The sequence below is a fragment of the Pleurodeles waltl genome, chromosome 8 (assembly GCF_031143425.1).
Source record: "Pleurodeles waltl isolate 20211129_DDA chromosome 8, aPleWal1.hap1.20221129, whole genome shotgun sequence".
Lineage (NCBI taxonomy): Eukaryota > Metazoa > Chordata > Amphibia > Caudata > Salamandridae > Pleurodeles > Pleurodeles waltl.
In genome coordinates, this window is record NC_090447.1 from 718788622 (window position 1) to 718815444 (window position 26823).

At 45.8% G+C, this 26823-nt stretch overlaps 1 long non-coding RNA gene across 1 annotated transcript in view; it reads right to left on the reverse strand.

The window, feature by feature from the left end:
• The window catches only part of LOC138249149 (uncharacterized), a 106825-nt gene that overhangs the window by 43496 nt on the left and 36506 nt on the right, over positions 1-26823 (reverse strand). The window contains exon 3 of the long non-coding RNA XR_011194751.1: positions 20777-20947. This is a non-coding gene — a long non-coding RNA (uncharacterized lncRNA). The remainder of the gene's footprint in view (positions 1-20776; positions 20948-26823) is intronic.

The following is a 26823-nucleotide window of genomic DNA, read 5'->3' on the forward strand; positions in this document are numbered from 1 at the left end:
TATTTTCTGGCCGCAAACGGCCCAATTCTATGAATCAGTCCATTTGAGAGCTGAAAATAGCTATGTACATCTCTGGCTCTTTGTCTTCTTTTTCTGTTTTGTTTGTAGTAAATCAGTATACTTAGCTTATTTGGCATATTGTGTCCATCCACAGCAAATACATCCTTTATTTGGAATTTCAAAAATGTTTTCCCGACATTGCAAACTATCCAATTCATAATTGTGAAGTCCATGATGGGGTTGTTTGTAGTATTTTGAGAGTATACAATATTTGAACACACCGAAATTTCTGATTCCCCACCCAAGTATTTTGATTGTATGTAGATTGTAATTGAAATAACCTTTTGTGGATTACAGTATAGTAGAGCATAATTAATTTTCTCTGATTGTATTGCTGTTCCTTTAACAAAAAAATAAGGCTTGCACAAGTTGTCTTATACTTGAATGATGAGCCAAAAGCATTTTAATGACATGGAAAGTTGAAGAATGCACGTCGAACGCAGCCTAAAGAATGGCCTTGGAGTTGGGTAATATTTCTAAAAGGGCAATTGTCCATTTTATGCAAGATCTTAATTTTGCCTTGCAGATGTGTTTTCGTAAAACTGTTGAAAATTGTTGTAATTTTCCATGGATTTAATTTGAATATTGCACATAGAAGTACAATTCCATTGGTAAACAGGATGTTTAGCAGCTTTCGCTTCAAAATGCTGTTTTGTTTGGTCTGATATATTTTTGACTTTTTTCTCCAACCCTACCACAGACCTGAACATAACTTCAGACACATCCTTCATTATTTACAAATAAGACCCGATTTGTGTATATATGGTAGCCTCTTCATGAAAGTGTGGCTCAGTACTTAAAGTGTGTCTCCAACAGCCTTCAAATATATTGGAAAAGCTTAACACATTCATTTTTGTTCCCTAACATATAATTTAAATGTAAAAATTAAATGTGTCAGTGTTTTCATGTAATTCATAGTTAAAATGAATAATTTTCAATTTACAGCAAACGCTTTCTCTACCATATGCTGAACATATTGTTTGTGTTTCAGTCTGGCAATATTGTTTCTGGCACAGGGATAATTTTGGAGTAAATTGGCAAGTAATCTATTTTTAAACTGTTTACATCTAATATTTCTAATGCTGTCCCTTCTTGTACGACTGGTAAACCCAAAATAATTCTCCTGTTTTTGTTTGTAAGTGTGTTTTCCACACATCTTAGCTTTGGTAGGGGCTTTACCGCCGGGGTCAGAATTGCCCCGGAAGCACCGCCAGCCTGTTGGTGGTGCTTCCTCCGTCCCAAGGCCTGGCGGTCCATGACCGCCAGGGGCGGAATGACCCCCATAGTGACTTTTAGATAAATGTCCCTCCCTATTACCACTATACTAAACTGTTAATAATTAAAACAAAAAAACAAAGCCTATTTATCAAGTTATTCTTAAGGTGTAACACAAAGCACAGGTAGACTATAGTAAAAAAACGAAATTGTTGCCTTAATGTTTTTAAAAACAATATATTAGCAAATCAGATAATCCCTTGTCATTGCTATGTATCACATTAGTACCCAGGTACTACCATGGTAACAGATATCACTAAAATAAAATACTTTATAACTGAAAAATGACTCATTCTACTTATCTGCACAACCACACAGAATCATCTGTGCACCCTAGGGACCCCACATTTCAGCAAAATCCAACTGATAGTTTTTATGCCATGTGAAATACAACAGTTTATGCAAAATGCTTTGGATTTCAAGCCCATTTGGGCCCCCCCTTTTTACTTTGCACCCGCTTCACCAAATGTTAGGAAAATGTCAGTCCATCGACTTTTACCAAATGGGATGGGTACAAAATTATTAAGGGACAAAAATAAAAAACAATCCCTATTTCTGGTGACCCTAACTATAGCCTCCCCAGAGGTAGCTGTACTGTTTGCTTCCTTGTACTTTGGGAGTTGCCTGGCTCCACCTAGTGCCCTAGGCGCGCCATCTTAAGAGGGACGGTGAGCCCGTACATAGTGGACTGTTTTTGGTTATTTTATGATTTTTACCTGCTTTTAACCCCAGTTTTGTTAGTTTGCTTTGTTTTACTAGTAGCTGACTGTTGGTAAGGAAGCTTACGGCAGATCACGTGGGGTTGCTGGAACCTGGTTCTAACTTTCATTTCTTACCTACACTGATTTTTAGACAAGCACCGCTGACCAGTCTGTCACCACACTCCCTGACACGCCCCCTCTAGATGCAGACCTTAACATTTTACCTGCTTTTACCCCCAGTTTTGTCAGTTTGCTTTGTTTTACCAGTAGTCGACTGTAGGTAAGGAAGCTTACAGCAGATCACACAGGGTTGCTGGATCATGATTTTAACTTTTATTTCTTACCTGCACAGTTTTTTTTAGAAAAGAACCGCCGAGCGCTGTGTCACCACATCCCCTGACATGCCCTCACTGGATGCAGACCTTGAAATTGACCGCAATAGCGCGTCCACGCAGCCTCGCCGGAGGCAGCTACTCTGTTTGTTTCCTTTTACTTTGGGAGTTGCCTGGCTCCATCTTTCAACCTAGGAGCACCGTCTTAAGAAAGCCAGTGAGCCCATACGTAGTGGACTTTTTTATGATTATTTTATGATTTTACTTGCTTTTACCCCCAGTTTTGTTACATTGCTTTGTTTCACCATTAGTTGACTGTCAGTAATGAAGCTTAAGGCAGATCACACAAGGTTGCTGGACCCTGGTTCTAACTTTCATTTCTTACCTGCAATGTGTTTTAGAAACGCGCCGCTGAGCGCCATCTCACCACACTTCCTGACATGCCCCCACTGGATGCAGACCTTGAAATTGACCGCAATAGCGCGTCCGCACCAATAGTGCGCTGAAGGCATGCCAAAGACAAGCCCATCTGCACCTGTTGGTGATTGGACTGTGCGCAGCGCTAGCCACTATGCTGGTTTATCTGCAGAAACCAGTTCTGTGGCAAGCTATTGCAGGGATGAGCTGCTTAGCCTGAACAGACCAGGTAGGTTCTGCAATGGCTCAGCTCTTTGCTCACACACTTCACCAGGTATTTTTAAATGCCTTAACTGTGGGATTTTTCTATCAAATGGAAAAGTAAGGAGCTTGACCGCTAGGGAGGGTCCTACCTCCAAACACCCTCAACAATCAGAAACTTTTCGCTATACTCTCATCAGTGCATGGCCACTCATTAAACATGCCCTTGAGTTTGCCAAGCTTCTCTAGTGACAGCATTTAGACATCTGGCCCAGAATTATGCACTGAAATCCCAGATGGCTTGTCTTCTTTTTCTGTTTTGTTTGTAGTAAATCAGTATACTTAGCTTATTTGGCATATTGTGTCCATCCACAGCAAATACATCCTTTATTTGGAATTTCAGAAATGTTTTCCCGACATTGCAAACTATCCAATTCATAATTGTGAAGTCCATGATTGGGTTGTTTGTAGTATTTTGTGAGTATACAATATTTGAACACACCGAAATTTCTGATTCCCCACCCAAGTATTTTGATTGTATGTAGATTGTAATTGAAATAACCTTTTGTGGATTACAGTATAGTAGAGCATAATTAATTTTCTCTGATTGTATTGCTGTTCCTTTAACAAAAAAATAAGGCTTGCACAAGTTGTCTTATACTTGAATGATGAGCCAAAAGCATTTTAATGACATGGAAAGTTGAAGAATGCACGTCGAACGCAGCCTAAAGAATGGCCTTGGAGTTGGGTAATATTTCTAAAAGGGCAAATGTCCATTTTATGCAAGATCTTAATTTTGCCTTGCAGATGTGTTTTCGTAAAACTGTTGAAAATAGTTGTAATTTTCCATGGATTTAATTTGAATATTGCACATAGAAGTACAATTCCATTGGTAAACAGGATGTTTAGCAGCTTTCGCTTCAAAAAGCTGTTTTGTTTGGTCTGATATATTTTTGTCTTTTTTTTTCCAACCCTACCACAGACCTGAACATAACTTCAGACACATCCTTCATTATTTACAAATAAGACCCGATTTGTGTATATATGGTAGCCTCTTCATGAAAGTGTGGCTCAGTACTTAAAGTGTGTCTCCAACAGCCTTCAAATATATTGGAAAAGCTTAACACATTCATTTTTGTTCCCTAACATATAATTTAAATGTAAAAATTAAATGTGTCAGTGTTTTCATGTAATTCATAGTTAAAATGAATAATTTTCATTTTACAGCAAACGCTTTCTCTACCATATGCTGAACATATTGTTTGTGTTTCAGTCTGGCAATATTGTTTCTGGCACAGGGATAATTTTGGAGTAAATTGGCAAGTAATCTATTTTTAAACTGTTTACATCTAATATTTCTAATGCTGTCCATTCTTGTACGACTGGTAAACCCAAAATAATTCTCCTGTTTTTGTTTGTAAGTGTGTTTTCCACACATCTTAGCTTTGGTAGGGAGTTCTTTCACATGGCTAGCCATATTCTCAGTGTGCAAACATGTACAATTAACCTTACCAATTTTTTTTTGTAACATCCACATTCTCCTTTTGTAAGTGTGGATAACCTTTCTCTGATCTCTTTGGAGTACATTTTCATTTATTTCTGTTAATATTTTGAAGGCATCATGCTTAATGTAATACCTGTATATAGACATATAAAATAAAGCAACAGTACCATTAATGCTGGTTAAAGTGAACTATACAATCAAAATTTAGTGTAGATATGAAAACTTTGTGATTCTATTACACAGCAACTTTAGTTGTATTTACCTTAAATAGTAGTACATGTTCAGATTGTGTGGGTAATATCAATTTATTCAATAAGTAGCTCTTTTTCCAAGCTTTAGTTCATCTTGAGTTGCACAACTGCAGTTTATCTACTCTCAGTGATCGTTACATAAGTCTAGTAGTATGTGGCAAGGTTTTTAGCCTAATGCAGAATATAATATAATAACAATCTCTGTTACAGCTGAATTATATTTGTTTTGTGGCATACCATCAGTTTTCATTATCATGCAAGTAAAGTGGGTCTCATTTTCACATGTCTTTTCAGCAAATCACCAAATCAAGCAGATGTAAAGGGTGGCTTACCCTTCAAATATTTTACTGTATTGATTGTATTGTCATTTGACTTAAAATCTCTCTCATTTAGCTGTAAGTATAGTATTAGATTATGAAGGTATGCAGTGTAGTTTACTTGCTATTCAAAGTGATTCTTTAGTGCTATTTGGGCTCTGTCAGTAGCCCAGTATTACATGTAACCAATCACAGTGTTGTTTCAAAACTGCCATCTATTGAATATGATGTAATTGGACAATGTTCTTCCCCACTGCATACCTGCAGTACTTTTATTGATTCAGTTAGTGATTCATCAACCTTTTTGTAGTAGTCCTGAAAGAAGATGCAGCGTGGTATTCATAAATAAATCCAACACTTCTAACTAAAGGCTTTTAAGAGCCAACTTCATCCTCACATTAGTAAATCAAAAAGTATCTGAATTATTTTTTTTAATTCGTTTTATGGTAAAGAGGTACTCTCAAAACACTTGCAGTATTATTTTTTTAAAGCATATAGTGACTTTTAGATAAATGTCCCTCCCTATTACCACTATACTAAACTGTTAATAATTAAAACAAAAAAACAAAGCCTATTTATCAAGTTATTCCTAAGGTGTAACACAAAGCACAGGTAGACTATTGTAAAAAAACGAAATTGTTGCCTTAATGTTTTTAAAAACAATATATTAGCAAATCAGATAATCCCTTGTCATTGCTATGTATCACATTAGTACCCAGGTACTACCATAGTAACAGATATCACTAAAATAAAATACTTTATAACTGAAAAATGACTCATTCTACTTATCTGCACAACCACACAGAATCATCTGTGCACCCTAGGGACCCCACATTTCAGCAAAATCCAACTGATAGTTTTCATGCCATGTGAAATACAACAGTTTATTCAAAATGCTTTGGATTTCAAGCCCATTTGGGCCCCCCCTTTTTTCTTTGCACCCGCTTCACCAAATGTTAGGAAAATGTCAGTCCATCGACTTTTACCAAATGGGATGGGTACAAAATTATTAAGGGACAAAAATAAAAAACAATCCCTATTTCTGGTGACCCTAACTATAGCCTCCCCAGAGGTAGCTGTACTGTTCGCTTCCTTGTACTTTGGGAGTTGCCTGGCTCCACCTAGTGCCCTAGGCGCGCCATCTTAAGAGGGACGGTGAGCCCGTACATAGTGGACTGTTTTTGGTTATTTTATGATTTTTACCTGCTTTTAACCCCAGTTTTGTTAGTTTGCTTTGTTTTACTAGTAGCTGACTGTTGGTAAGGAAGCTTACGGCAGATCACGTGGGGTTGCTGGAACCTGGTTCTAACTTTCATTTCTTACCTACACTGATTTTTAGACAAGCGCCGCTGACCAGTCTGTCACCACACTCCCTGACACGCCCCCTCTAGATGCAGACCTTAACATTTGACCTGCTTTTACCCCCAGTTTTGTCAGTTTGCTTTGTTTTACCAGTAGTCGACTGTAGGTGAGGAAGCTTACAGCAGATCACACAGGGTTGCTGGATCATGATTTTAACTTTTATTTCTTACCTGCACTGTTTTTTTTAGAAAAGAACCGCCGAGCGCTGTGTCACCACATCCCCTGACATGCCCTCACTGGATGCAGACCTTGAAATTGACCGCAATAGCGCGTCCACGCAGCCTCGCCGGAGGCAGCTACTCTGTTTGTTTCCTTTTACTTTGGGAGTTGCCTGGCTCCATCTTTCAACCTAGGAGCACCGTCTTAAGAAAGCCAGTGAGCCCATACGTAGTAGACTTTTTTATGATTATTTTATGATTTTACTTGCTTTTACCCCCAGTTTTGTTACATTGCTTTGTTTCACCATTAGTTGACTGTCAGTAATGAAGCTTAAGGCAGATCACACAAGGTTGCTGGACCCTGGTTTTAACTTTCATTTCTTACCTGCAATGTGTTTTAGAAATGCGCCGCTGAGCGCCATCTCACCACACTTCCTGACATGCCCCTACTGGATGCAGACCTTGAAATTGACCGCAATAGCGCGTCCGCACCAATAGTGCGCTGAAGGCATGCCAAAGACAAGCCCATCTGCACCTGTTGGTGCTTGGACTGTGCGCAGCGCTAGCCACTATGCTGGTTTATCTGCAGAAACCGGTTCTGTGGCAAGCTATTGCAGGGATGAGCTGCTTAGCCTGAACAGACCAGGTAGGTTCTGCAATGGCTCAGCTCTTTGCCCACACACTTCACCAGGTATTTTTAAATGCCTTAACTGTGGTATTTTTCTATCAAATGGAAAAGTAAGGAGCTTGACCGCTAGGGAGGCTCCTACCTCCAAACACCCTCAACAATCAGAAACTTTCCGCTATACTCTCATCAGTGCTTGGCCTCTCATTAAACATGCCCTTGAGTTTGCCAAGCTTCTCTAGTGACAGCATTTAGACATCTGGCCCAGAATTATGCACTGAAATCCCAGATGGCTTGTCAATGTTCAGACTTGACCGCACGAATAAACGAGGCAGTGAACTGGCAGTCTTTTATCGCAGCCGGTTCAAAGGCACCTTTTCAGGCATAACCAGCTCTCAAGAGTTAGAAGCACTCTCTTTCAAACACCGACTCACAGACAATTTCTCTGTTAATGGCCTATTGATCTACTAGCCACCAGGGCCCTGGGCCGTCTCCTCCCTAAGAATTAGCCGACTATTACACATTAAAGTCGGCTCCTCAGACTTTACTATCCTCAGTGACTTTAATGTACACCTAGAAAATGTTAATACTAAAGATGCTGCTCACTGTTATGACCTTATGACTAGCATTGGACTGACACAGCAGGTTAAAGGACCTATTAAATCCGCTGGGCATCAGCTAGATGGTGTCTTTTCAGATAATGCCTATCTTTTGAGTCTTCCTTCCCTACCGTTAGTATGGTCTGAGCACTCAGCAGTCATGTTTACCCTTCAAATAAAAATTACGTTTCTGCCCCCCTCAGCAAAACCTTCTAGACCTTCTTTCCAATGGCACACTATCAAACCAGACCTAATTAATCAATCTCTGTTTCAAACCCCCCTTAAGCCCCAGTCAGACCCTGATGAGGCGGTGGAAGTCTATCACTAATGGATTGATTCCTCACTTAATCGTCTAGCCCCTAAAAAATATCATAAAGGCACTAGAACATCCCCTTTCGAGTCATGGTTCTTTGAATTTAAGACTCCAAAAACAGACCTGTTGCAGGATGAAAAAGAAATGGAGGCTTAGTTATGGTCTTACGTAAAGAGAAGGTTATTAGCAATCCTTAGCAGTTTACAAATAACTGATTGGCAGGGAAGAATTCAACGTCTATATGCAAAAAATCTAAGCTGCAAAAAACTCATCTAAAGAACTATTCACAACTGTACAAAAACTCATCAAAACACTGAAAACCAAGAATACTAATGCCAGTCCTTAGCATCCTTCTTTCAGGATAACGTAAAGTCGGTTAACAGTCACTTCTCAGCGCAGGCTAATCCTGGACAATCTTGCACAGATGTCACTCCATTGAATAACTCCAATCAGAGTTTTAGCAAATCATCCCATAGGGACATCACCGCCCAAAAGTACATTCTTGTTGAAAAATCCAATAGTCTCTCAATTCGCGCCCATATCCTCTGAGTAGGTCATGTCCTTTCTCAGCCAAACCAAATCAGGGCCCCCTCAGGACCCCTGCCTCCCCAAAATCATTCACCTTGCCCCTGAACTTATTTCCAAACATCTAACGATTATTTTCAACCAGATGTTTGACACTGGCCATTTCCCCTCCAAGTGGAAAATTGCCTCAGTTCTTCCTCTATTCAAAAAATCGAACCTTTAATGCTATGGATCCAAACAGTTATCACCCGATCTCAAGGATTCCTTTCCCAGTTAAATTACTAGAAAGAGCTATAAATACTGAACTAACAGGAGTCATTGAAAGCCCCTACTCAGTATGGCTACAGAAGCCACCACAGCACTGAATTGTCTCTTATCTCTGCAACTGAGTAAATAAGGCAGACAGTTGATGCTAGCGGAAATGCGTCTTTGGTCTTTTTTGATCTATCGGTGGCAATCGATACTGTCAACCATATTTTTCTCCTTGACCGTCTGTCTGACATTGGGATCAAGGATCAAGTACTCACCCTACTTGAATCCAATCTTACCAATCGTGAACAATTTATAGAACAGGAAGATTTTAACTTTTGAGTTTTCACTCTACCATGCTACGTTCCGCAGGACTGTTCGTTAAGCTCTACCCTGTTTAATATCTATGTGACCCCCTTGGCCAAGCTGATAAAGGAATATGGGTTCTCGGTTGTATCTTACACCGACGACACTCAAATCATAATATCAGTGGCCAGTAACCCAGCAGACACAGCCAAAAGCTTCCACGATTGTCTCTTCCAGGATGACTGGAAGAACTGCCTAAAACTGAATTCTAACAAAATCGAGGTTTTACTTTTTGGGAATAGCACCTCTTTCTGGTCACCTGTTTAGTGGCCTCAAGAGCTCAGCCCACTTCCATCACCGGTTGATAAGGTGAAAAACTTAAGGGTTGTTTTTGACAGAAATCTTTCCTTTGAGGGACACATAAATACTATCACTTCATCTGCCTTCTACATCCTGAAACTCCTCCGTAAAGTATTCCTGTTAATTCCGACTAACCTGAGGAAAACATTGACTTCAGCTCTGGTATTATCCAAAGCTCACTACTGTAACATGCTATTTGTCAACATTCAAAAGAAATCCCTAAACAAAATCGAGATCTCACAAAATGCAGCAGCATGTCTCCTTCTGGTAATCCCCAAGTATGAATCCGCTCCTTCTACACTTAACTCTCTCCACTGGTCCCTGATTAAGAAAGGTATCAATTTCAAAACTTTGGTGGTCATTACAACCCTGGCGGACGGTGTTAAAGCTGCGGTAATACTGCAAACAGGCCGGCGGACAAAAAAAGGGAATTATGACCGCAGCGGAAACCACCAACATAGACAGCCACTTTAACACTCCGACCGCCACGGCGGTACAGACAAGCAGCGCGGCAGTCACCGCCAACAGACAGGCAGAAGACAATGTACCACCCACACTTTCACAACCCGCCAATCCACCACCTTTTCTGGGGCGGATTCACCGTGGATAAAAACACGGCGGAAACAGCTTTTGCAATGGGAAAACGCTCACCTCAACATACTCCACGAGGAAGGAGGCCACCATGGAGCCCAAACTACAAATACTCCCAGCGCTTGTCTTCCTGCTCCTCTACGAACACCAGCAACGTAGGCGCCAAAGACAACGGTGAGTACTGCACCTACGACATAGGGGAGGGGGGAGGCAAAAGTCACGGACACACACACGCAACACCCCCACCCCCACCCCCACCCCGATCCTCACCCACTACAACACACACACCAATGCATCTCCAAACAACACAGTAACAACCCCCAACCCCCCCGGAAGAATGTAAAGACAAAAGGAAATGAGTTCAACCATTGTAATGTATCAAAATACAGTAACCAAATATATACAGATAAATAAAAACAATCGAAAATCATACATCACGATTAGTACTGCAGGTATGCACATATCAATGTCCGTGGACCACTGGGCCCACAATGCATGGGCGAGGCCCACACTAGATACCTGTCCATAAATGGAGAGAACACTGCAGGGGAATCAGATAGAAATACAACAGGCACCTCAGGGGGAAGGGAACGGGGGGGCACCTCAGCCGGATTACAGCACCACGCCAGATCCATGACGGGGCTCCATGCCCATTGATGTATCCTGGGGAGTGCAAAGCCACAGTCTCCCAAGTCTCTACAGTGGGTGGGTTGCCCACTGTACCATCCTGGTGAGTGAAAAGCCACAGTCTCTCAAGTCTCTACAGTGGGTGGGTTGCCCACTGTACCATCCTGGGGAGTGCAAAGCCACAGTCTCTCAAGTCTCTACAGTGGGTGGTTTGCCTACTGTACCATCCTGGGGAGTGCAAAGCCACAGTCTCTCAAGTCTCTACAGTGGGTGATTTTCCCACTGTACTATCCTGGGGAGTGCAAAGCCACAGTCTCTCAAGTCTCCACAGTGGGTGGTTTGCCCACTGTACCATCCTGGGGAGTGCGAAGCCACAGTCCCTCAAGTCTCTACAGTGGGTGGTTTGCCCACTCTACCATCCTGGGGAGTGCAAAGCCACAGTCTCTCAAGTGGATAACAGTCTCCACTGGTTCTGGAGGGGGACTGGTGCCCAGAGTGCTTCATCCTGTGAAGGACAGACAGAGTGGATGCAGGTCTCCACTGGTTCTGGAGAGGGAATGGTGCCCAGAGTGCATCACGCTCCCTGTGACGGTCCCAGTTCCGTCACTGTCCCAGCTGCACATGGGCTACCGATGCTTGATTTGGCGGTCTTTGCCCTGTTCAGCGGTGCTTGCCTTTGCTGTGTCTGACCTGTTCAGCGGTGCCTTGCCATGGCGGTCTTTGCCCTGTTCAGCGGTGCTTGCCTTTTGCTGTGTCTGACCTGTTCAGCGGTGCCTTGCCATGGTGGTCTTTGCCCTGTTCAGCGGTGCTTGCCTTTGCTGTGTCTGACCTGTTCAGCGGTGCCTTGCCATGGCGGTCTTTGCCCTGTTCAACGGTGCTTGCCTTTGCTGTGTCTGACCTGTTCAGCGGTGCCTTGCCATGGCGGTCTTTGCCCTGTTCAGCGGTGCTTGCCTTTGCTGTGTCTGACCCGTGCAGCGGTGTGTGGCATGACGGTCCCTCAGTGCTCAGCGGGGCTGTGGCTGCCGGGGCCCTCCAGGTCACTGACTCTGGCGGTGGTCTCTGGACCAGTGACGATACTGCTGCCCTCCAGGGCACTGACTATGACGGTGGTCTCCAGACCAGTGACGATACTGCTGCCCTCCAGGGCACTGACTTTGGCGGTGGTCTCTGGACCAGTGGCGATACTGCTGCCCTCCAGGGCACTGACTCTGGCGGTAGTCTCCGGACCAGTGATGATACTGCTGCCCTCCAGGGCACTGACTCTGGCGGCGGTCTCCGGACCAGTGAAGTCAGTGCTGGCGGTGGTGTCCCGGCCGTCGGGGAGGATGGCGGCCTTCTCCGCCGTGCTGCTCTTACCAGACTTTGGAGACTTCTTCTGCCCCTTCACCACCTTGGGAGGAGTCACACCTGACTTGGCACACCCCCGGACCCTTGTGAGCTGTTTTGCCAGCAGGCGTCTTCACCCTCTCCCGTTGGCCACTTTCCAACTTAAGGTGCTTTACAGGGGGTGGACTGGCAGTGCTTTGGCTCCGTGTCCCTGGTGGCCGGTGCACTCCACACACCTTTAACACGCACCACTGGTACCTGACTTTTTTTGGCTGATGTGCTACTACGGGACCTATGAATTGGAGGGGTGGGGGTGGCGGGAAAGAGGTCAACGTTGCTGAGGAAGAGTTTCTGACGAACACTGGGACGGGTAGCTGGAGGGGGTCTAGGAGTGGAGGAAGAGGAGGTGGTTGTAGGATGTGATTGTAGGAGGTGGTTGTAGGAGGTGTCACTTTAGGTGATTTGGGTGCAGGTGCAGGTACTGGAGGCTGTCGTGAGGTGGATGGATGTTGGGTGAAAGGGTGCCCGCGTTTGTGTACTTTGGGAGGGGGCGTCACAGACACACTGGGAGTGGACACAGGGGACGTGTAAATGGTAGTGGGGGTGGTGAGTGCAGGTGAGCGGGGTGTGGTGGTTGGGTGTTCTGGTGCGAGTCCTAGTGCCTGTAGATGTAGTGCATGCAGGTGAGAGTGTAGATGACACTGGGAGGGAGGAGGGAGACGACGAGGAGGGGGACACAGTGGAGGCAGTGGATGTTGCTGTGTCTGTATGTGGGTGATGCTTGTGTGAGTGCCTGTGGGATGTGTGGTGCCTATGTTTGCCTGAGCTACTTTTGTGTGTTGAGGTGTGTGCATGCTTGTCTGATGGTGTGGTTGGGATAGGCTGGGGTACAGGGGATTGGGTCTGGGTGGAGGAAGTTGGAGGGGGGAGGCTAGACACAGGGACAATGGCTGCCATCAGTGCTGAGGCCAGAGATTGCAGGGTTCGATGATGGGCAGCCTGACCAGAATGAATGTCCTCCAGGAATGCATTAGTGTGTTGCAACTCCCTTTCTACACCCTGGATAGCATTCACAATGGTAGAATGCCCAACAGTGAGTGGCCTGAGGAGGTCAATGGCCTCCTCACTGAGGGCAGCAGAGGTGACAGGGGCAGGGGCTGAGGTGCCTGGGGCGAAGGTGATGCCCACCCTCCTGGGTGAACGGGCACGGAGCGAAGGCTGAGGGGCTGCTGGGAGGGTGGTGCTGGTAGGGGGGGTGGCGGCTGTACCTGTAGAATTGGGGGGCACAGATGGTGCCGCCACCACAAGGGAGCTCCCATCGGCGGACGAGTCCGTGTCGCTGTTTGCTAATCCGGTGACCGACGTGAAGCTCCCCTCGCCCTCCGTCCCACTTGTGTATTCGGAGTCTGTGGTGTGGCCCTCCATGGCCATGTGGGATGCAGCTCCCTCATGCTCCGGTGCCACTGTACCTCCGCCTGATGATGCTGATGCACAAATGAACAGGGAGAGCACAAAAAGGGTGGGGGACGACAGAAGAAAGACAGGTTGAGTGCATGGCTTACCGCTTCCGTTGGCGGACAATACAAACACAGCAGCCCCCTGCACTACGCTGTGCTCTTGGCCTCTACAGATGCAATTACTGGGATATGGCCTACATGGCTAAGAGTGTTATCTGTCCACATAGATGACACAGGGGTATGTATACCTGTACTTGGCACTCTACAGAGGTGGTGTGGAGGGCCACAGGGCCATGCCTTACGAAGGGGCCTAGCTTACGTAACTCGCCCTGGCCTAGGGAAACCCACAGCCCTCCTCCCCCACCCAGACCCCTCCACTGCGCGCAAAGTCATGAGAATGAGAGTGTACTCACCCCCTTGTGTCTGCTGTGATGCCCTCAAGCGCCCATCCAACTCAGGGTAGGCCACCGCCAGGATCCGGAACATCAGGGGGGTCATGGTGCGACGGGCACCCCTCCCACGTTGGGAGGCCATCCCCAGCTGAGCCTATGCTGTCTTCCTGCTCCAGCGGCGAATGTCCTCCCATCTTTTATGGCAGTGGGTGCCCTGTCTCTGGTAGTCCCCCAGGGTCCGGACGTCCTTGGCGATGGCACGCCAAATGTCCTTCTTCTGGTGGGCGCTGACCTACATGACATGTACAGGGGAAGAAGACAAGTCATTAGCAACTGCACCGTCGAAGTGAGTGGCCCCCATCCCTACCCCTGCCATGTGGCACATGCATTCACAGTCCTTCATGGTCGCAGAACTCTGCCCCCTTCCTACTGACATCCAGCCCTCTCCACCCAGCATAGCCCATACAACCTGCTCGCTTTGTACTTACCTGTTGGTCTGGAGGACCGTAGAGTAGCGTGTACTGGGGAAGGACCCCGTCCTCGAGCTTCTCCAACTCCTGAGCAGTGAAGGCAGGGGCCCTTTCCCCAGACACAGCAGCCATTGTCTCTTCCAGACCGAGGTCACAGCAGCACTTGCAGTGTAGGTCCTCTCCTGTCGAAGATCAGGTATCGAGTGATTAAACAGATAGAAAATGGCGGTCACTTCCGCGGCGGTCACGTCCGCGGTGGTGCGTATCATCACCGCCGGCGCACTCCATCATTGGCTCCTGGGACCCATAGGGTCCAATGTTAACCAATGCAGCATTGCGCCGCGGTCTACGACCGCCTACCGCAACGGTGTACAACGCCAGCGCAGATACCTCACATCCCATTTTCCCAGTTTAGAGGTCAGGCAGCCACCATTTCAGGGGCCCATATGGCTTCATTTACTACTGTGTCACACATACCTAGGCCAACACTCAACACACATACAGGAAGAGTTTTGTATTTGGTGTCGTGTTCTGTGTAGCTGTGGGTACATACCTGAGAATGTGTTGACTCTGTGCTCGCTGTTGTCCTTCTTAGGCACCGTCAGCTGGGACATTTGAGGAGATGGCGGAATCCTCCGGTGTACCGACCGCTGGTGGACCTGTTAACAATGGAGGAGTGACATTTGATCATCACCTACAGGTTTGACCGTGCCACAATCCAGGAACTGTGTACCCAGTTGGAGCCAGACCTGATCTCACCAATCCGCCATCCCACAGGAATCCCCCCTGAAGTGCAGGTGCTATCAGTGCTCCATTTCCTTGCAAGTGGATCATTTCAAACAACAGTGGCCATGGCATCAGGGATGTGCCAGCCTACGTTTTCCAACGTGTTGTCCAGAGTGTTGTCTGTCCTGCTGAAACACGTTAGGAGCTACATCGTTTTCCCTCAGGTGGAGGATTTGGCTACAGTTAAAGGTGACTTCTATGCCCTGGGACATATCCCTAACATCATAGGTGCCATTGATGGGACCCATGTAGCTCTGGTCCCCCCACGCAGGAGTGAACAGGTGTACAGGAACCAGAAGAGTTATCATTTGATGAATGTACAGATGGTATGTTTGGCAGACCAGTACATCTCCCAGGTAAATGCTATGTTCCCTGGCTCTGTGCATGACGCCTACATCCTGCGGAATAGCAGCATCCCTTATGTGATGGATCAACTCCAGAGGCACCGTGTGTGGCTATTAGGGGACTCTGCTACCCCAACCTGTCATGGCTATTGACCCCAGTGAGGAATCCCAGGACTAGGGCAGAGGAACGCTACAATGAGGCCCATGGGCGGACTAGGAGGGTGATCGAACACACCTTCGGCCTCCTGAAGGCCAGGTTCAGGTGTCTCCATATGACCGGTGGTTCCCTATTCTACTCACCAAGGAAGGTGTGCCAGATCATCATCGCCTGCTCGATGCTTCACAATCTTGCTTTGCGACGCCAGGTGCCTTTTCTGCAGGAGGATGGTCCAGATGACGGTGTTGTGGCAGCTGTGGAGCCTGTGGACAGTGATGAGGAGGAAGCTGAGGAAGAAGACATAGACAACAGGGAGTCAGTCATACAGCAATATTTCCAGTGAGACACAGGTGAGAACAATTTTTTTTACTATTACATTCACTTTCACACTTCTACCTCTATCCTGTCTGTCAATTAGAAGCAGTATTTGGTAACTGAGTTGTACATTTCCATTACGGTTTCATAGGTGTGGTTACCAACGTGTGTCATCTGCTTGCATCCTTCATGGACTTGTGATGTGTGACATAGGTATGTTGGCATTACATTTGAAAATGCATTTTGTCACTGTAATTGGTAATACACATTTTAAAAATCACAGACTGACTCCAGATTGTTTTGTGGTTCAAGGGTGTTTATTGAAGTTCTAATTATTGGAGGGGGTGGTAAAATGGTGATGGGTGATGGAGGAGGAATGTCCATGGCAGAGTCCAGTCTATTAGTCTCACAGGTGCACTGCCCATATGGGCATAGGAAGTGGAGCTGGGGCAGTTCCAATCTGGACAGGGTAACAAAGTGAGACAGTGGGATGACAATCAGGGTGGTCTCATTTCCTGGCGGGGGTCTTGCCATCGTGCTCTGTCCTGTTCCTGGATCTCAGGGACCGCTTGCGGGGTGGTTGTCCGTCTGCAGGGGGTGGGGTGCTGGTCTGGTGGGCAGTCCTGTCCACTAGCGCCGGCGGAGGTGGTGGGCAGTTCATCGTCTAGGCTAGTGTCAGGGGCCCCCTGGAGTGCCACAGTGTCCCTCATGGTCTTTTGTATGTCCTTCAGCACCCCTACGATGGTGCATAGGGCGGAGCTGATGGTTCTGAGCTCCTCCCTGAAGCCCAAATACTGTTCGTCCTGCAGGCGCTGGGTCTCCTGAAACTTGGCCAGGACCGTAGCCATCGTCTCCTGGGAGTGGTGGTAGGCTCTCATGATGGAGGAGAGGGCATTGTGGAGAGTGGGTTCCCTTGGCCTGTCTGCCCCCTGTCGCACAGCAGCCCTCCCAGTTCCCCTGTGTTCCTGTGCCTCCGTCCCCTGGACCGTGTGCCCACTACCACTGCCCCCAGGTCCCTGTTGTTGTTGGGGTGGTGGGTTATCCTGGGTTCCCTGTAGTGGTGGACACACAGCTGATTGACGTGTCCTGGGTACGGAGGTATGGGCCCGCTGGGTGGGTGCTGTGCTGGTGTTACCAGAGGGTGGAAGGTCAGTGTTGGGCTGTGCCTGTGCGAGGGGAACCGACAGTCCCGAGGCCCACGATGGTCCGGGCTGGTCATCTGGATCCTTTTGGACAGAGCTGCTTTCATCACTGTGGCCCTCTTCTGTGCTTTGAGTGGAGATGTCTGGACCCTCCTGTGTGGTGACGTTACGTAGTGGTCCTGCAGGGGTATAAGAACATGATAATTGCATGTGTGTGTGTCATGGTGTGCAATGGGTGGGTGTGCGTGTACCCCAGTGCAAGCATTCCTGTGTGGGGGCTTGTGTGATGATGGTTGTGGGGTTGTTCTGGGTATGTGCAGTGGGTATGCTTTAGTGATGGGTGTCCATGCTTAGTTGTGTCATGCAGGGATTGTTGTTGGGATGTGTGGTTTGTGTAATTAGTACATTAGTGAGGAGTTGTAGTGATAGGGGAGGGGGTGAGGGTGGGGGTGTGTTATTGTATGCAGGTAGGGTGGGGGATATGATAGTTAAGATTTGACTTACCAGTGTCCATTCCTCCACCGACTCCTCCGAGGTCCTCTGGATGCATGATGGTCAAGACCTGCTCCTCCCATATTGTTAGTTGTGGAGGAGGAGGTGGGGGTCCGCCGCCAGTCCGCTGAACTGCCATGTTGTGCCTGGAGACCACGGAACGCACCTTCCCCCGTAGGTCGTTCCACCTCTTCCTGATGTCCTCCCGATTTCTTGGATGCTGTCCCACAGCGTTGACCCTGTCGATGATTCTTCGCCATAGCTCCATCTTCCTGGCTATGGAGGTGTGCTGCACCTGTGCTCCAAACAGCTGTGGCTTTACCTGTAAGATTTCCTCCACCATGACCCTGAGCTCCTCCTCGGAAAACCTGGGGTGTCTTTGGCGTGACATGGGGTGGTGTAGGAGATGTGTGGGGTGGTGTATGTGTTGATGAGTGTGGTGATGTGTGGTGGTGTGGGGTGTTTTGAGCGTGGATGTTGTATGGGTGATGGTGTTGTGTGCCTCTGTGTGGTGGGGTTGTCTATTGCTGTAGTCTCTGTCTGTCGCCTTCGTCTTCAGTTTCTTGTCGTAGGGGTTTGTGGGTGATGTGGGTGTGTGTTTTATATTGTGTTGGGTGTGTGGGAGTGTTCGTTTGTATGTGTATCAGGTGTGTGTATTTGGAATTGTCCAATGTAGCGGTGTTTTGGAGATGTGTGTGTATTTTGAGCGTGGTGGTGTGTACCTCCAATGGAATACCGCGGTTGAAAGACCGCCGCGTGGATTTGTGGGTCGTGATAGCATGGGCGTGTTTCTGTTGGCGTGACGGTGGAGGTTTTGTTTTCGCCAGTTTATCACTGACCTTTGGTGTGGCGGACTTGTGTGGGTGTCTGAATTTCGGCGGATTCCGAGATGTGGGTCATAATAGCTGTGGCGGAATTCCGCGGCCACGGCGGTGTATTGGCGGTCTTCTGCATGGCGGTAAGCGGCTTTTACCGCCAATGTTGTAATGACCCCCTTTATGTATTGCTTTCAAGGCAGTTCATGACATGGGCCCTGTTTTCTAAAGGCAAATTTCCAATGGTATATTACCAAAAGGACACGCAACTCTACCACTGCTCTGAATTTGGTGGTTCCCAAGTTCAGGAAATCTACCCGAGGTGGCCAAAGTTTTATCGTTGGCACAACCAAACCCTAGAGCTCCCTTCCATTAGACCTGAAAATCAAAACAGACCTGCTAGCTTTTCAGAAAGCCCTTAAAACCTGGCTTTTCTCCGAAAAATATCAGAATTTTACTCCTCTCTAACTAAAGTCAGCAATTTCCTTGAGACCGCTCGCGCCTAGACACCTCCTCCGGGTATTACTGTGCGCTATAAATCATATCAATTTAACATAACATAACTATGAATACAGAATGTCTACCGCCACTCTGTAATATATATTTTTTTAAAGTCGGAGTGTAACTTACCTTGTATATTCTTTCCATGTGTTGTAAAGGCATGTGTGGTAAAGGTGTATGTGTGGTAAAGGCTTCTGTGGTAAAGGCAATGTGTGGTAAAGCATTGCGTGGTAAATGTATGTGTTGGAAGAGCATGCGTTGTAATGTCTTGCAACCATAAAATTGTATAAGGTGAGTATTTTACATGAGTATGTAGTGTGAGATATTCAGTCAGATAGGTAGTGTTAGAATTGATTTATTGTAGCTATAGTAAAGTTTAGTGCCACTTATAGTTAACATAGAGCATTAAGAAAAGTTTAAAAAGTTAGTCCGACAGTTGTTTTTGTTCATTGTGTTGTTGCTTCCCCATCACTGCTAGATAGAGACTTAGGCCTCAGAGTACCGGGACATGTTCATAGAATAGGATTTATGGTTGTAGTGGCCAGTGTTGGGCTATTTGTGCTCTTTTTCCTCTAACACAGGTGTGGAGGATGAACTGCCATGTTTCCATCAATGGAAATTATACTTGATGGATGAAGTAGTGGCTTTCTGTCACTCTCTCTGTTGTGTTTTTTTTCTATACCACTGTTTGGGAAGGAAATGCTGTGAAGTCAGTGGAAGATTCACGGATTTTCGCCCTTCAAACTGCCATACCCTAAATCTGAGAGGCGGACCTTCCTGGCGGCCGAGGGATAAACATGCAGTTTCTGACAGCCGGTCTGCATCCACCAAATTGTAAATCAGGCCCTTATTTTTGCATTTTATGAGGGACATCAAAAAAGTTATTTTTTTCTGTTTTTCCTGCGTAGCACAGATTCAGAGTTTCGATTCACTCTAAACTGCAGGTTTATTTGGAAAATCATTCTTCACATTCTGGTGTCCTACAGTAGACGTTCCATGTCTACAGTCTTATTTTTCAACATATGCTATGATGGTATCATTTCCATATAAAAGCAAGCATTGAAAAATCCAGTAATTCTGGCATTAAGGTGCTAACGTATGAAAACAGCGTTTGGTATGCTTGTGTCTGCATAGATTATTTAGTAATTTAAAACTAGATTTATTAACTTTGTCGATGTTTGCTTCCTATTGCCTTTGCTTTCTTCTTTTCCATTTAACCTTTTTTCCCATCTTCTTCTAATTTTTTATTTTCACTTTCTTTTCCCTCTTGTCCCTTATAAAGGGTAACCTTTCTACCCTCATTTTTTCCTCTTCCATCCCTTCAGATTTGTTTCCTTTCTTCCATTTTCCTTTTCCACTCCTTCTCTAGGTATCGTATTTTTCAAATTCTTTGTTAGAAGTGTTGAGTATTTCACTATTTTCTATAAAACCCGTCACTTTCGACGTGTTGAATTTTGAGATCACAGTTTTGAGGTAATACCCCTCAGTTAGTGCTGTAAACAACTAAAACCCATTGATCTTCAGGCTAGGGAGACATATCTTCACTGGAGATCCTCCCGATGATATATTAAATGGGACCGTGGGGTGTAGAGTCTGATAACCAAGTATTAATATCATTCAAATAAATCATATTTAGTATCACAGCAAAGTACTGAAGCAGGTAGTCAGCTTGGGTTTGCAAGGTGGACAAACAATTTTGAGGTCTATTACCTTTCAGTCAATCATTAAGATGTTTTTGTCACACACGCCTCCATGCTTGCCAACTATTCTTTCAACCTTCAAGGGAAGATAAATTAGTATTTTCACCTTTTGACTACATGCTCTTCAGCTCCATTCTGTAGTCCTCTTCAGGAAGTATTGGCTTGTGTCCAGTACAGACGAGCTCATGCTATCAGAATTACATAATACTGAAGTGCTTTGTGGCAAGAGACCAGACAGCTTTATTGCGGCCGACGGCCGTTGGCAAATGTCCTACAGCTGCAAAAGAAACAAGCCGGTAATATTTGGAAGCCGTGCTGCTAACAAAGATTCCTAAGTAAATATTCAAACCTCAAGAAAATTAATATCAAACACGGTGCTCATTCGGACTCAAGTCACATCTTTTGTGAACGTGTGAGATACATATGAAAACTGGATTGACCAAGCCATGGGTTTACAATAAAGAAAACAAAATAAAATCTAAATGAAGTAACTCAGTAGTCATTCAAGATATAAAATGTAAGCACTCTTCTGCACAACTGCACAAGTAAGTGTCTTTTGGGTAACGTGTTATTTGCGTAAATGAGCAATTGCACATGTAACACTTTCTTTCCTGTCTGAATTAAAAAAAAAACTTTTATCTTTCAGTGTGGTGAACTACCCACAAAATGTCTGTGAATACCTGCAATGTTTTAATTTGTTAAAGTTCACTGCATAATTTGTCATACAGACATTTTGTTTAGCATTGTCAACGCAATTTACAAATAAAAATTCCATCAATCCTTATTCTGTGAATCAAGATTGGTGGAATTCGTTACAAAAAATTGCTTTTTTTATTCACTTAAGCAGTAGCTCTTGGGCTCGAATGGTTTTGCACAATTTTGCTGAACTGCTACCTCATGTGAATCTGATTCCCAACGGTACCACTACCTTTCGTCCACAGTAGAGTACTACTTGGATCAATTGGAGAAACAGGAGCCCTAATAATATCCTTGTCAACCCGGACCAAAGAAGCCCCTATAGCTGATCAATGGCGTTTCCAGCATCTACTAGATTTATTCTGCTTTAGTGAATGCTTTTCTCTGCCCAGTTGAGAATAGACTATTAGCATGATTAGTATTAGCTCACCCAAAATGAATAATTCTGCCAATATGAGACAAGTGGGAAAGAATCAAGAAAGCTTTTTAGCCCATGTATTTACAAAGAGCTTCACATCAGCATTTAGTATTGAGATTGGAGGACATTCTTTCAGCTAGTTTGGGATTTTTAGTCCTCTTTAAGGTAGTAATAAGTTGAAAGAAAGTGAGGGTAAAGAGGTCAGCTAGATATTTCTACAGGTCACCAGTAATTTTGTTCAACCCTTCAACTTTACCAGTAAGAATAGTCTATGTTTGCGATGGAACTTTTTGCAAATTAAGGTGATCATGGAAAAACGATGTACACTTCTCTTCCTCTGGTTGATTGAGGAGACAGTAATGAGACAGAAATGCTATATGTAGTACATAAGGGAAGGGGAGGGTTTTCTTTTAAAGGGCTCTCAAATGTCCTCCCAAATAATCCAGAACCAAAAAAATAAAAAAGGCACTCCAGGAAGTGGATACTTGACCCGATTCTTGCCAGTAATCTTCATTAACCCAACTCTAGGTCTTCCTCACCACTGTCCATACCTGGTGGAGTTTTCTGGGAGACTGTCTCCCGAATCAGCAAGAAGAAGGGAAGTGTTCATCAGTTTCATGGCTGACTCCACATCTGTGAGTGGTGGGAAAAGGAAGAGACAGAGCAGAACTTTTCAATCCCTTTCAAAGCTAGAAATAAACCCTACAAACATGGCCACCAGCTATTTCCTGTTATGTCATATAGTAGGCAGTTGGGCCTATGACATTGATAACCAGGCTAACAAAGAAAGAAAATATTTGTTGTTTGAAAACACCCCTCCAGGAGGGAGGGAGGGTAAACTAGGACTGTGGTGAGGAAGACCTTGAGTCAGAATAATGAAGATTACTGGTAAGTAACTGAGTCATTACATCTACCCTTCATATTCCTTGACCCAGTCCTTACTTTGTACACCCAAACAAACTTCAAACAGCTAACAGCACCAAAATACAATAAATCTGCTGCACCCTGTGATTTACAGTGAATCTACTCACTCCAGTACTTTTACCCCAGAATCTGAAGAGGAATTCCCTCCCTCTTGAAGCCTATATTGAGACAAATATGTATGAGTGATAGAACATGTAGCTGCAGCACAAATATCCTTCATTGATGCCCCTTTGAAGAAAGCTCATGAGGTAGTCACCCCAAATGGATCTTGCCTAAACAGTTTCTAAAAACGATTGTCCTTTTGCTTAGTAAGCACAAACAATTGTACATTGTAACCATCTACTTAGCAAGGAAGTTAACGGCTTTAGACCTTGCTTAGGCTGTCCAAAGGTGACAAATAGGAAGTCCACTTTCTTGAAAGAAATTGTTCTTCTCACATACATGGAAAGTGTCCAATGGACATCTAGAGTAAGCAATTGGACTTCTTCTGGGGAAGCTGGATTGGAATGAAAAGATGGGAATGTAAGGCCTAAGAGACATGGAAAGCATACAGAACCTTTGGCAGGAAGGATGGGTCAGACCTTAGAATCACCTTGTCTGCAAGAAAATGCAAAACTGATTCAGACTGATAAAGCACCTAATTCTCCAATTCTGTGGACTGAACATACAGCACCAAAAATATTGTCTTAAATGATAACCATTTAAGATCCACTATATCTAGAGGTTCAAAGGGCGGGTACCAAAGGCCCTTTAAAGCCAATGGTAAAACCCAAGAGTGGATAGGCGAATGTAAGGAAGGTCTCTTTAGTGAGAAACCCCTCAGCAACCTACCCATCAGAGTACTTATCTCTGAACAGACTGTCCCTCTAAATGCTTTAATTGCAGCCCATTGGCTTCTAAGGGTGGAAATTGCTTACTCCAGAATGTAACTTCTCTTAGGAAGTGTAGGAAGCTGGCCTGGTGTGTACTGGGTACCTAATGTACTTACACCTTATACCAGGTCCAGGTATTCCCTATTAGTGTAGTGTAGGCAGTGTTGAAAATCCAGGCTCTCTAGAGGTAGCTGTTGATGAGCAGCCAAGGCTTATCTAGGAAACATGCAAAGCTAATGCAATACCACTGTAGTCACACAGCACTTACACACGTTAAGGAAAACACTCAGTGTTACGAAAATAAAGGGTCTTTATTAGATTAACACAGTACCAAAAAACTAGATAGGAAACCCTCCAATAGGAGGGAAGTAAACACACTAAGGGCCTGATTCTAACTTTGGAGGACGGTGTTAAACCGTCCCAAAAGTGACGGATATACCACCTATCGTATTACGAGTTCCATAGGATATAATGGACTCGTAATACGGTAGGTGGTATATCCGCCACTTTTGGGACGGTTTAACACCGTCCTCCAAAGTTAGAATCAGGCCCTAAATATGTACACTAGTTGTCAGCAATAGGCATAGAAACTGATAGAAAACAGTGCAAATGCAATTAGACAATAGTGACTCTAGGAGAGCCCAAACCATATACTAAAGAAATGGAATGTGAATGTAGGACTCCCACCTAGGTAAGTGGAATGTGTAGAGGGGAGCTGGGGGTACTAGGAAACCCCAAAGGTAAGTACCGCAGTGCCCCCCACAACCAGGAATAAAGGAGTAAATTACTGGATTTTACACAAACCACCCAGCTGTAGATGCAGGAGTTGGTCGAAGGTTGGACGAAGACGGTCAGGAATGCAGCCCTGGAGCAGGTGAAGATTTCATGGAGGATGCAGTCAACGCCCCACGCTGAATTGTTGATTGCAGTCGGTGAGTGGCATGGAAGAGCCACCAACAAACCTTGGCAAAGGCAGAAGATGTGGTGGAGCATAAGTGGAGCTGTCGGGGAACAGCAAGGTCTAGGAGGACTGAACCCATGGGCGAAGTCCTAGGGTGACCCTCAGCAAGACAGAGAGTCCACAGAAGAACAGACAGCCCCCACAGGAGACCCACTGGATGAGAAACCTGGAGTCACAGAGGACCCCATAGAGCACAATTGGAGAAGGGTCCCATGCCGCAGGAAAAGCAGGCAGGAGGCTGTGCATCACAAGAAGGAGTGCTGGGAGCTGGGACAACAGGGAGCCTGAAGATCCTTTGGAAGAGATGCCAACAAGCCCTGGTAGATGCAAGAGACGGGGTGCATGGGAGTACTGTCCTGCATGGGAAGGCAGGGGCTTACCTACACCAATGTTGGACAGCTGGCGGAGAGGACCAAGAGGACAACTACAGAACACTACCCATGATGCAGGATCCATGCAGCTCAGGATGAGAGGAGATCCACACAGCCAGTCATCATTGCAGTTGGTGCCTGCAGATGCAGGGGAGTGACTTCACCCCAAGGGAGATTCCTTCTTCCTTCTCGTGCAGACTGAAGACTCACCACCCTCAGAGGATGCATAGCCAGGGAAATGTTGCAGAAGCAGGAAGGAGCCGTGGAAACAATGCTGCAAGCAGATTCTTCGTCGTGGATGCAGATTGTCAGTTCCTCGAGGGTCCAGTCACAGTTCCAATGGCCAGAAGTCGAAGTAGAGGCTGTAGAGGAGTCCTGCTGGAATCTTGCAAGCAGAATCTGAGTACCCACCCAAGAGAGAGACTTAAATAGCCCTGAAAGGGCGATTGGACACCTAGCCAGGTGACCACCTATCAGGAGGGGGCTCTGACGTCACCTGCCGGACCTGACCTCTCAGATGCTCCTAGAGGTCCCTGCCAACCTTAGATTCAAGTGTACAGAACCCAGGGACCCACTGGACGAGTTCTGGGCACCACCCCTGTGGTGGTCATGGAGAGGGGAGTGGTCACTCCCCCTTCCATTGTCCAGGTTCACGCCAGCGCAGGGACTGGAGGTCCCTGAACACGTGTAGACTAGTTTATGCATGGAGGACACCAAATGTGCCCTTCACAGCTACCCCTCCCAAGCCATGTAACACCTATTTCCAAAGGGAGAGGGTGTTACCCCCCTCTCCCAAAGGAAATCCTTTGTTCTGCCTTCCTGGTCTTGAGCTGTTCGAACAGTAGGAGGGCAGAAACCTTGGCTGAGTGGTGGCAGCAGTCTGCGCTACCCAGAAACCCCCAGAAGGCTGGTAGGAGCAATGCTGGGGGACCTCTAGGGAGCCCCCAGAGTGCATGGAATCATAATTCTAATACTGGCAACAGTATTGGGGTATGATTCCGACATGTTTAATACCAAACATGCCTAGGTTCGGAATTACTATTATGTAGCTGAACCTATGTCCAGTACACGCATAAAATGGCGTCCCCGCACTCACGAGGTCCAGGAAAATGGACCTTAAGTTCATGAGGGCACTCTGCTTATGCAGGGATGCCCTCACACACAGGTACTTACACCCAGCCCTCTGAGCTAGGAGGGCTTGCCATAGGGGTGACTTATGGCAGACCCTGCAGTTACCTGCAGTGAGAAGGGTGCATGCACCCTTTCACGCAGGCTGCAATGGCAGGCCTGCAGATACATTTTACATGGACTCCCCATGGGTAGCATAATACATGCTGCAGCCAATGGGATCCCCTGGTAACCGAATGCCCTAGGTACTGGGATACCATATACCAGGGACTTACATGGGGCACCAGCATGCCAAACGTGGGGTCAAAATGGTACAAGTAACCATGTTGGAAGGGAGAGAGCATAGTCACTGGGGTCGCGGTTAACAAGATCCCAGTGAATACAGTCAAACACACTGACAGCAGGCCGAAAACGGGGGTAACCATGCCAAGAAAGAGGGTGCCTTGTTACAGGAAGTTTAGCATTTTCATGGAGTCAGAAGAGGTGGGGCAGAACTCTTTTTGCCTGTACCACTTAACAAAGGAATCCTAATGACAGTTATAAACCTTCAAAGTTGCTGGCCATCTCGATTCCTGAATATTCAGTACCACCTTCGCCAATCAGACCTGACACCTAAGATTTAGCCTTTCAGATTCCAAACCCCTAAGTGTAATCCCTCCAAGGTTGCCTGGTATAGGTTAGGAATCCTCAAAGGAGATGGTGAAGAGGAAATATCCCAGGAGGATTACATTTAGAGGCTGAGGAGATAGGGGAACCAATTCCTGCAAGACTAATAGGGGATAA